This window comes from Triticum dicoccoides, chromosome 2B (assembly GCF_002162155.2).
Source record: "Triticum dicoccoides isolate Atlit2015 ecotype Zavitan chromosome 2B, WEW_v2.0, whole genome shotgun sequence".
In the NCBI taxonomy this organism is placed as follows: domain Eukaryota; kingdom Viridiplantae; phylum Streptophyta; class Magnoliopsida; order Poales; family Poaceae; genus Triticum; species Triticum dicoccoides.
The window spans coordinates 95650838-95662852 of NC_041383.1; positions in this window are offsets into that span (position 1 = coordinate 95650838).

Consider the following 12015-nt stretch of genomic DNA (forward strand, 5'->3'; position numbering starts at 1 on the left):
TATGTAAATCTCTAAATGTACAGTCTTTCACGAACGTAGGGAGTAGGTTGAGCACTTGAGCGTGAGCGTGTGTGTTGCGTCGTGTGCTGTGTGCCGCATGGGTGCGTGAGTGTTGCGTGCATCCATGTGTACGTGTGAGTGTTGCATGTTGCATGCATGCATGCATGCATGGGGCTTACTCCCTCCCATTGACATGTTCATATTTCAAGCTTCCTCTGTTCCCTCCATATGGTGATACTCCCTCTGTTCCCAAATAGGGAGTATTTGTCTTTCTACAGATTTCAACAAGTGACTAGGTACGGAGCAAAAGGAGTGAAGTGAGCGTAGAGGCATAGGGATACTGTAGAAAGGAAGTCTTCGTGATCCATTATTCCCCATATCGGTCAGAGAGAACTATTCAACTAGTCTTCGCAGTGAAGTGACAATACACGCTGCAACAGATGGGACATGTAATTAATAAGCTGAACCAGCTTGTTGATGTTACTAAATCAGCCTTACCCAGTACTTCCATCATGTCTGCCAGTAGAGCACGCTTCCACAAATATGCCTACGCACCTCTGTCCTCCATTAACTGACGTATGGGTCCTCTTGTGGTAGACACACATGTCATCGGTGTAACTATTTACACTCCGAAGGACGGTATATCCTGGTAGTAGTACTAGTAGAATTGAGATTTAATGCACTTTCTTCCCCGTCTTCCACTCTTCTTCCTCCTCTCTTATTCTTCCTCCTCTCTTCCCCATAGTCGGCCGCACACCATTTACCCCCGCTCACTGCTCGCCCGCCCGCGCCATCTTCCTTGGTAGCTCGCGCGTACCATATCCCCCCGCTCATTGCTCGGCCACATGAGGAGAAGCTTCTTTGCTCGCCTGCCCGAATCCACTTCCCCGCTGGCTCGCAGGCACCGAAAACCCCAATAGCAGAACCGATTGACATGCAGAGCCGCGATTGGAATTCCCTACCCGATGTTCTCTTGGAGCAGATTTGTAATCGTATGGACCTACTCAGCACTGTCCGTCTGGCCGCATGCTCGGTGTCTTTGTACCGTCTACTCATCTGCAACTGGCCGGCTCTTTTCAAGACACCCTGCTTGCTGATGCCCGATCCTCGCAGGTGGCCCAGACACCGACTTGACGATCCTATGGAGGTTGCCGTGGTGCCCCTCGACATGCTACCACTACTCGTACACCTGTCCTTCATGCGTGGCCACTACTGGGCGGGCATGAAGGCCAACTGGATCGTCCTCATCCACCAATCCGATAGTCCGTGGTGTCTCGTGGATATCAACACCCAGCAAGAGATCACCCTTCCATCGTTGGATACCGCCACCATCAAGCCTCGCGGCCCGCCGGACACTCCTGCTTACTACGCACGAGACGCATAAAGTTTTTGGCTCGACCCGTTTGCTGAAAGTTGTAATCTGCGAAGTGCCCACACCATCAGAAAGACTACATGGATTACAAGCTCATTGCCTTGTTCAACATGGGATTAGTCTATCTGGAATCCGGTCGGCATACATGGTTATGGCTCATCATCAATCCTGTTGAGGCAACATTTCTATCTGATGCTATAGTGCATGATGCCATCGTTTACGCGGTCGACACACAGATTGGCTGCCTATACTGGTGAAATCTATCATCGTGTAATTGTTCTATCTCATCTCATCTTTACCTTATGAATACGATTGCCTGTTCATTGTTACAAATTTAGATAGTATGTCTATAACCATATTATTGCTATATGTTCCTCTCATTTTCTAGTTTTTTATGACCACACATGTTATTTTTAGAGTTGATATGAGAACAATTGGCATCTAATGATTCTTAGAATACATATTATAAGCATAACATCATGATTGCTATATGTTACTCTCGTTTACAAGATTTTTTTAACAACGCATGTTATTGCTTAGAGTTGATATGAGAACAGTAGTAGTAAGTGCTATGGTAGAATATGAGTAGGCTCTATCATAGCTGTTTTCCTCTCATTGTTACGTGATGTTTGAACCATGACATATTGCTAGAATATGAAAGCCATTGGCTTATTATTTTAACTTGGGGTATGATTATGACCACGACATTGCAATTCTCTGTCTATGATACGTGTCACTGTTATAATAATCTTAATTCCACACATACTCTAAACATGATTTCTTATTTTTGTCCTTTTGGTCTCCAATTTGAATTGTTGGAGCAGACGCAAATGCGCTGGCCTTCATGATTCCAGGACCTGGAATCATACCAGCCGATGGGTGGTGGTTTATCGCTCGTTCAGTTGATAGCGATCATTTGATGCTCATTTGCACATACCAAATTGACCAAACCATTACATCAAACCACATGCAGTACAATGCGTGGGGCGTTCATGACATTGATGGCTATGGCTGCTTCGTGTTCGAGAAAGATCACAGCTCCGTTGGGCCAGGCGTATTCAACTGGAGGTGGGTTTACAGCCTCGGCAACCACTCCTTGTTCCTCGGGCTTAATTATCCGATCATCCAACCAATCAATGATCATATCACCGGCGATGATTACCGTGCTACGCAACATCCATTCGCCAGGGGGAACTGTGTTTACACATCATACCATGGGTTTCATGAATCACCATATCCAGAGATTCGTCGACACAGCTTGTTGCCAGATAATCTTCAGTGTGTGAAAGGCATCAAGCTTCCAAGTGATGGATGGCTTTTGCAAACCCGACATGCGGCGATGTGGTTCATGCCAACAACAAATATGCACAACTTGATTCGTGCTGATATCTAGACTGAGCCATGTATTCTGCTGCTGTAGCACAACCCTCTTTTGTTGGATATTATATACTATTGTTAGTTTGAAGCACTCCTCTGGTTTGAAGGATAGATACCTTCCTGGGATCAAGTGCATCTTAACTCACCTGCGTAGGATGTACTGATAATGATGATAGAGATGCTGTGCAGAAGCCATATATATATATATATATATATATATATATATATATATATATATAGGGTGGGACTATTTAGGAACCCCCCTCTAGAGTTCCTAAATAAGCTTATCTAGGAACCCCCCCGTATTAGGAAGCCACAAATCAAAATCATTGACCGATCTCGATCCACCAACCACCCGACCGACAACTTGTAGCTACAGGTAGTAGATGGCGCCAGCAAGCGAGCGACGGCGGTAGCCGGAGCGAGGGAGCGGGCGACGGAGGTGGCGGCTTCACCATGATTAACCTGTAGCTTCTCCTCGCCTCGCGCAAGCGAGCCGCGGCGGCAGCGGATTGAGCGGGTGCGCGGCGGCAGCTGTGTGAGGGGGTGTGGGCGGTAGCAGCGACCAGTTTCGCCCTGGCTAACCTCTAGCTTCTCCCCGCCTCACGCGAGCGACCGACGGCGCATCTAGATCGAGGGACTGCTACAACGACATAAGTTTCGCCCACCGGATGGAATCAATTGAGAAGGCTGTTGGCCCCTCGTCGAGGATGAAGCCGACGAACTCAACAGATCGATTTGGTACGATTCCGCTAGCAACCCAACTCTCTTGCTTCAAAAACATCTCAGTCATCCGTTCTGAAGCTCCCGGGAACAAGCGGAAGCTGCCTCTGGCGCGGATGAACGTGCTCGACGCTTTTCACACGCAATGTGGAGCTGCTGGACGACGACGAACTCCTCTATCTAATTCAGCTCAGGTACTTTTCGCTTCAACTATGAACATAACTGCTACACTCCCTTTACGTAACTGCTATCTTCTCTGTGCGTAACTGCTAAATGACTCAACCAGTTGGATCACCTATGAACATAACTGTTATAATCCCTTTACATAACTGCTATATTATCTGTGCTTAACTGCGCAATGATTCCCACTATGATTTGCTTTGTACCTGCCGAAAATGATCTTCTACATACTAGCACTGATTAATGCAGTTAACTGTTTCCCCCTTGTTTGCCCGTGCTATCAAACAAGAATTGAAGACTAGGATAAAACTTTTTTGCACATCCTTCAGTTAGGATTGTAGTGTGCCAACAGTTAACTATTCCCCTCATTGTGTGGTATCTAAACAAAAAGGTTGGATGTTAATGTACTGTTTGTCCATGATAAGTTAGCATTCGGTCTGCCGACAGTTAACTATATGTTTTTATGTTATGCGCTTACAAATAAACAAATCAACTGTGGAAGAAAGCCTAGAACTAGGAAATGCTGGTAACAAAGAAGGTGATGAGATTACATGCTGGACTGTTCAGATCGACACCCAACATTGCCCGAAAAAGAATGAGCAAATGTACATCTTGAAGCCAGAGGCACGATAAACTACAAGATACCCACCACCATAAACAATTGGTGATGAGAGCACTGTACCGCAACATGGACCTATGCATCAACGACGACGCCACACAAGCATGCTGGAACCAATCATAGAGACGAGTGAGGTAAAAAGACAAAAACGATTAAAGTTTACCTCTCCCCTTGTTAACAAGTCAGTTTACCTCTCCCCATGCCATGAAAGTTTAAACAAATTTTCAGTTTCATATTTTGCTTGCTACTTGTATACAGATAACTGTTTGTTAATTAAGTAGTATTTTAATGAGAACAAGAAAAAATGTTTGTTAACGCAGGTAGAAAATGGAGCTAATAATGGCACAGACACTGGCTACATTGAAAGCTGGACTAAAGTTGTTGATCAACAAACCTTAGATCAAGACTGGGAGCCTGTCCATGTTCTCAAACCAAAAACACGAGATTATGTGCAAGCTGCAACACGTGTGCAAGCAGAACACTCATTATCGCATGGTGTTCCGCCAACGAAAGATGGAGACATTGCCAACACCAAAACTGGGCATCCACAATTTTCTTTCGGCAAATCAATTTCAGCAACAAAGGTTCTGCTCAAAACGGTTTCCTCACAGAAGCCATTATGGAGCCAACATCCCGTGAGGAAATGCAGCAACAGACCAACCTCATCAAGACTGCTGCCACCGCGAGATCCACTACTCCATGTGCCTATCGTCACACCACCGTGTCCAATACAGCATGGACACTTGCAAACACTAGCAGAGCTCAGATCATACACGCACGTGAGTGATCATACATCTTTATTTTTTCACTTTTTTATATACAAAAGTTGCAGATATGAAAGCAAAAAAAATCACTTATGGTCCTTATTTGCATTTTTTTCAGAGCCCAGACATTCCTGCTCAACTAATTCCAGTGCTAGGACAGGAATTCAATTCATATGATGATGCATTCAATTTTTTTAATGACTACGCCAAACATGCTGGGTTCGGCATAAGGAAAGGGTAGAGAAATAAGAAGAAACGCTACTTATATTGCGTACACTCTGGCAAATACATATCCTCTGTTCACGATGCAGATCGTCAGCGCAACGAAGTAACAAAAAGAACTGATTGCAAGACAATGATGCTCTTGAAAGAAAGAGACGATGGGACTTGTGTTGTCAAAGAAATTGTGATTGAACACAACCACAGACCCTCAACAGCCCGTCCGCGCTTGTGTTTCTGCATTCACACAAAACGATAGACCCAACAGTGAAAGAATACATAAAAGACCTGCATAAGACAAATTTTAAGCAGGTGAATATCATGGGTCTCCTTTCTTGGTTATCTGGTGGGCGCGACAAATTGCCTTTTACAGACAAGGACGTGCTTAACATGTAAGTACCACTTATGTTGTTGTGTTCACTTTTTTGCAGTTATCTATATAATCATGGTGCACTTGTCTTGTGGGAAGAAAGCTAACACATTCGATCATTTTCACAGCAAAGCAGAATTTGCGAGGACTGACTCGCAAGATGACGTGGAGAAATTGTTTGCATTCTTTGAGGAGATGAAGAATGAGAATGAGAATTTCTTCTTTGATGTAGATGTTGGAACTGATGAAGATGGTAAGAAAATTATCAGAAATATATTCTGGTCCAATGCTAGCTGCCAGGCTGCATACGCTGATTTCGGTGACTGCGTCACGTTTGACACCACATACAAAACAAACAAGTATCACATGCCTTTGGGGGTTTTCGTCGGTGTGAATAATCATCTTCAATCTACAATTTTTGGAGTTGCCTTGGTGGGTAATGAGAGTAGCGACTCATTCGAGTGGATTTTTAATGCTTTTAAACGGTGCATGCAAAAAGACCCGACTTGCATACTAACAGGTATTGACTCCAATGCCTCCAAGTCCTAACACTTAATCCTTATATTATGCATACTACTTTTTTTAATAACAGAAACAACCAAAGAAATGACAAAAACATTGTTTTGCAGATCAATGCCCTGCCATGAAAGCAGCTATACCTAAGGTCTTCCTCAGAACTCATCACCGCCTCTGCCGATGGCACATTATGAAGAAAATAAAGGATCATTTGTCAAAATTATACTCAGAACATGACACATTTAAGGAAGACCTCACAACAGTCCTTAACCATCCACTCATGCCAGTAGAGTTTGAAGCGGCATGGCACGACCTCATGGACAGATACAACTTACAGAATGACACCATTCTGCTTGGCCTATGGGAAGAGAGAACAACATGGATATCTGCATACTGGAAGGAGATATTCTGTGCCAGAATGACATCAACACAGAGAAGCGAAAGCATGAATCATATCCTGAAAAAAGGTTTCGTGAAAGAAACACAAGTGCTTCACATATTTGCCAGACAGGTCAATGAATGCATACAGAAGAGGCACCAGCTTGAGGTTGCCAAGACAATAGCTTCAAAAGTAAGAGCAACTCATACATTGTAAAACCTCGCAGCAGTTATCTTTCATAACTCTGACAGTTAATTCATAACTCTGCCGTTTATAATTAGCAAAATTGTATCGCTAACGACAATGCGTGTACCATGTTACAGGGTGTCAGGAACCCTCTCACTAGGTACCTTTTTGAGAAACAGCTGATGGACGTGTACACAAGCGCGGTCTATAACTTATTGCGTGAAAGACTATTTGAAAGCGGCGCCTTCCGAATCAAACAGTCTACTGACCATCCAACGAAGTACTACGTACACCACTACAACCAGGAGAAAAAATTCGCATGGTCAAGGCACGAATTGCAGGTGGTTGCTGATGAAACAAATGGCGAATACGAATGCGAGTGCAAACTCTTTGATCACACAGGTAAGAAAAAAGAACTAATAATCATGCATATCTTCTTCCTGGGCAAATAAAAAGAAAAGATCAAACTGACAAATAAAAATGATGTCAATTCTGTCAGGACTATTCTGCCATCACATAATTGCGCTGTTGGAACACCTTCGAGTATCTATAATACCAGATCGATATATACTGCAACGGTACACAAGGGATGCAAACAGTGACTTAGCATTCAACCGCAGAGACTACAGGAATACAACTGCGGATTGTACACTAATTCAATACCGCCACACAATGCTGCCGAACGAGACACTAAAGACTGTGTAGAAGGGGGTAAAGACAGATGCAACTTACAACTGGCTGATGACATGCCTGAAACAGGTGCAACCAGAGCTGGATGCTCTGAACGGCGATGACATGGAGTCAACGGGATGCAAACAATCATCTGTAGATGAAAATGAAGTTGCCCCTGATATGGTTGAACAAAAAGATCCAGCAATTGAGAAGTCAAGTATAGATGATGATTGCGATAAAATACACCCACCCCCAGTGTGCAAAACAAAGGGCAGAAACAAAGTAAGTGCAACCATGAAAGAAGAACAGAAGCCAGCTAAAATCGGTGAGAAAAGCAGTTCAAAACCTGCTAGGCCAGAGCCAGTTATTGGGAAAGATGGCATGCCACTAGGGAGCAGACTTTGCAGCAACTGTAATATGATTAGTGGCCACAACAAAAGAACTTGCGTGAAAAGGCAACTAGAGCAAAAGCTACTGCAAGCACATGAGAAAACGTATGGGCCTGTGGACAATTCCAAGGTCGCCGCAACTATCAAGAAACTGCTGTCGAAAGCAACTATGAAGGAGCAAGCTATCAACGACAGCGAAAATATGAGTGAAAATAGTGATGAAACAAGTGATAGTGAGGAATATGCAGAGCCTTCACCAAAGAGGATGCGCACGAGCAAAGATGTTGGGCAAGGCAAGATCTTCAAGAAAAGATGCAAAAAATGTAACAAGGTTGAAGGGCACAACACTCGTACGTGCGACGTGGTCAGAATAGGCAATGAGATTCTGGAAATGACAGTGCAGATGGTTCATCAGGGACAGGATGGGGCGAGTAATAGAAAGCACATTACACCGTCTCGGAAGCTTGCAGGCACAAAAGGAGATCAGGTGCCAACCAGACGGAGCAGCAGGCTCAAAAACTAAAAAAAGAAAAATATATAGATACACATGTGAAACATATATACATAGCACTTGTAAAAACATGTCATTTTTTGCATGTAAAACTAGTCCACTCTGTTGCACTTTCAGAATTATGCAATTACCTCCCCCCTCCACTCTCCTTTCTCATCATGTTTTTTTAAAGGTCCAGTTAGCAAGAGTGTGTTGGTGCAGTTAGCATGTAAAGATCCTCGAGACAATAAATTTCATGAAAATACCCTTACAAACTTGGGTGCATTGCTACAGTTAGCATGCATAAAAACTAATCATAAAAAAAGGGTTCAGTTATCTCCCGTAAAATAATGCAGTTAACTTCATGCAGTCAGTGCAGTTAGCTGGTGGTCATCCTGACTAGTGGTTTAGTTGCTAAAAACCATTAAGTATACTGAAAAAATGCAGTTATCTTCACTCCACGACATGAAGTTACCATCTTCAGATAGTGCAGTTAACTACCACCAACGATAGGCAAGTTAACTTCACCATACTAACGTTTGGCTATAAAAACAAATCACACAGTTAGAATGCTGTAAGTACGTCCGTTATCTTCCTCTATAACAGTTAACTTTAGTCATTCGTGCACATAATTGCTTTAAAAATAAATAAAAAAAAGTTACCATTTGAAAAACACTGCAGTTAGGTTCCTCTTTTACAGGAAGTTAGCACCTTTACAAAACGCAGTTAGCTTCAAAAATATGTGATTATTATTTTTGTTACTCCACTGCGTGAAGTTAACATCTTGAGACAGAGAAGTTATATTACAGTTTCCTCCTACACAAATACGTTTTGGCTATTTAACAAGAATATTGCAGTTAGAATGTTGTAACTACATCCGTTAGCTTCCTATGTGGCAGTTATCTTCACTCCACGACATGAAGTTACCATCTTCAGACAGTGCAGTTAACTACCTCCCACGATAGGCAAGTTAACTTCACCGTACTAACGTTTGGCTATAAAAACAAATCATGCAGTTAGAATGCTGTAAGTACGTCCGTTAGCTTCCTCTATAACAGTTATCTTCAGTCATTCGTGCACATAATTGCTTTAAAAATAAATAAATAAAGAAGTTACCATTTGAAAAACACTGCAGTTAAGTTCCTCTGTTACAGGAAGTTAGCACCTTTACAAAACGCAGTTAGCTTCAAAAAAATGTGATTTTTTTGTTACTCCACTACGTGAAGTTAACATATTGAGACAGAGCTACACAAATACGTTTTGGCTATTTAACAAAAAAATTGCAGTTAGAATGTTGTAACTACAACCGTTAGCTTCCTATGTGGCAGTTAACTTCACGCACTCGTGTGCCAAGTTATAAAAATAAAACGAAAGGTACCAGTAGAAACAGTGCAGTTAACTTCATCCTTTGCAGGAAAGTTGCCATCTTTAGGCAGTGCAGTTAGCTCCACTATGTGATTGGCTTTTTGTCTCATAAACAATTGCACTTGACTGTACGATAGTCTTGCAGTTAGCATGCTATAACTACGTCTGTTACCTTCCTCCTACAAATATAAAAATGTTTATCTTAACAACTCCAAAAAATTTGGGCCCCCTACAAAAAAACTTCCTCTCGACTAGCAGTTAACTTGCTCGGAAAACATTTAGTAGAAATTGAATAAAAATGCACTCTGAAGTGCAGTTAACTTCCTCCACGACATGAAGTTACCTTCTTGAAAAATAGTGCAGTTAACCTCAATAGTGCAGTTAACAACATCCTCAATAGCAGCTAACTTGATGCACGAATGTAAAAATACCACACCGAAGCAAAAACTTGCATGTGCATAATGTTGCAGTTAACATGCTTGCTACAAAAAATACAAAAAACTGACAAAATTTTCATAAAAACACATCCACATATTCATCTACTTGCACCGCTGCCCTGCGACTACACTTGTAACAACTTGGCAATGTCAGCCATCTCCCGCGGCCACTCGTCGCGCCGAACATCACTACTAGGGTGAAAAGGAACATAAAAAAGGCACTCGGCCTTCCAGTAGGCAGAACATGGCTGCATAAAAACAAGATTGTTGTGTCAGTTAGCATTTTACTATATCTGATAATAAGAAATGGAAATCAAGACAAAAACATGAAAACACAATTAATTGAAAACAAAAGAAATGATCCAACAAAAATTACATCGCGCTTCTTCACTTCCTCTACTAGCTTGGTGCCATCATACAGATAAGCAGCTTTTAACATGTAAAAGCCGCATTCGTTAACCCCTTGCTCTGGCATTTTTGCATAGCTACATCTGTTTGCCAGATGTTCCCAACGGGGCTGCCTTGAAGAGTTGTATGCAGCTTCGCCATACACCTCCTTCATCAACAAAGACATCCTGGACATCTGTGCGAAACAGAAAAATTTGAGACTTGCAAAATACTTTAAAGAACAACACGCACGTAGAACATAAAAAAGGGGAAAAGTGGAAAAAAGACCACATACGATTTCAACACGTTCTCCATGGAATCTGTTCCTTGAAAGGTTACGCCCAGTGTATCTCCATGAGTCATGGATATCCAGGGACTCACGATACTTGTTCATAGTATACAGTGTGAAATGATTCTGATTCCAATATGGGAGCATGATCTGCCAACATGCAAATTATACGACAAAAATAGCCTAGCAAGTTAGCTACAATTGTCCCAGCAGTTTAGATGACCACACTACAAAAAAGGTAAAAATGACAACAAAAACGGCATGCACTAACCAGGTTTGCAGCGAGCAGGTTTTCTTTAATGTATAACTTGAACTTCTGAGTAGCAAGTTTAACATTGGACGGCGGCCTCGGGACCTCCTGTCCATCTTCATCAACTGGTCGATGGTACGGATCAATCTCCAAAAGATACTAGCAGCAAAGATAACAAAACACATGATGAGAAATTACAATGATCGATGAGCAGGCAAGGCGGGGTGCGCCGGCTAAGCCGACAAATTAACATAGAAAAAACAAAAATAATGATTCATAATAAATCATCATACATTTATCACATACGGGCTGAGCAACACCCTATCTCCAGATTTATACACATGGTTGCACTCAGGGCTTTCCTTCCAATAGCTGATCACAAGATCCATCAACTCAGTATCGATGCAGCCAGCGGGACCAAAACAGGTAACCAGATATTTAGCATCAACTATAAAATCGTCGCCAGTTGGAGGAGTGCACTTAAACAGAGGGACCCTATGGGGACAAAAACAAAAAGGAAAAAATAACCATGAAGTAGCACTGAGGGAGTCCTGGATTAGGGGGTGTGCGGATAGCCGAACTATCATCATCGGTCGGACTCCAAGACTATGAAGATACAAGATTGAAGACTTCGTCCCGTGTCCGGATGGGACTTTCCTTGGCGTGGAAGGCAAGCTTGGCGATACGGATATGTAGACCGCCTACCATTGTAACCGACTCTATGTAACCCTAGCCCTCTCCGGTGTCTATATAAACCGGATGGCTTTAGTCCGTAGGAAGACAACCATTACAACAATCATACCATAGGCTAGCTTCTAGGGTTTAGCCTCCTTGATTTCGTGGTAGATCTACTCTTGTAATACCCACATCATCAATATCAATCAAGCAGGACGTAGGGTTTTACCTCCATCAAGAGGGCCCGAACCTGGGTAAAACATCGTGTCCCTTGTCTCCTGTTACCATCCGCCTAGACGCACAGTTCGGGACCCCCTACCCGAGATCCGCCGGTTTTGACACCGACATTGGTGCTT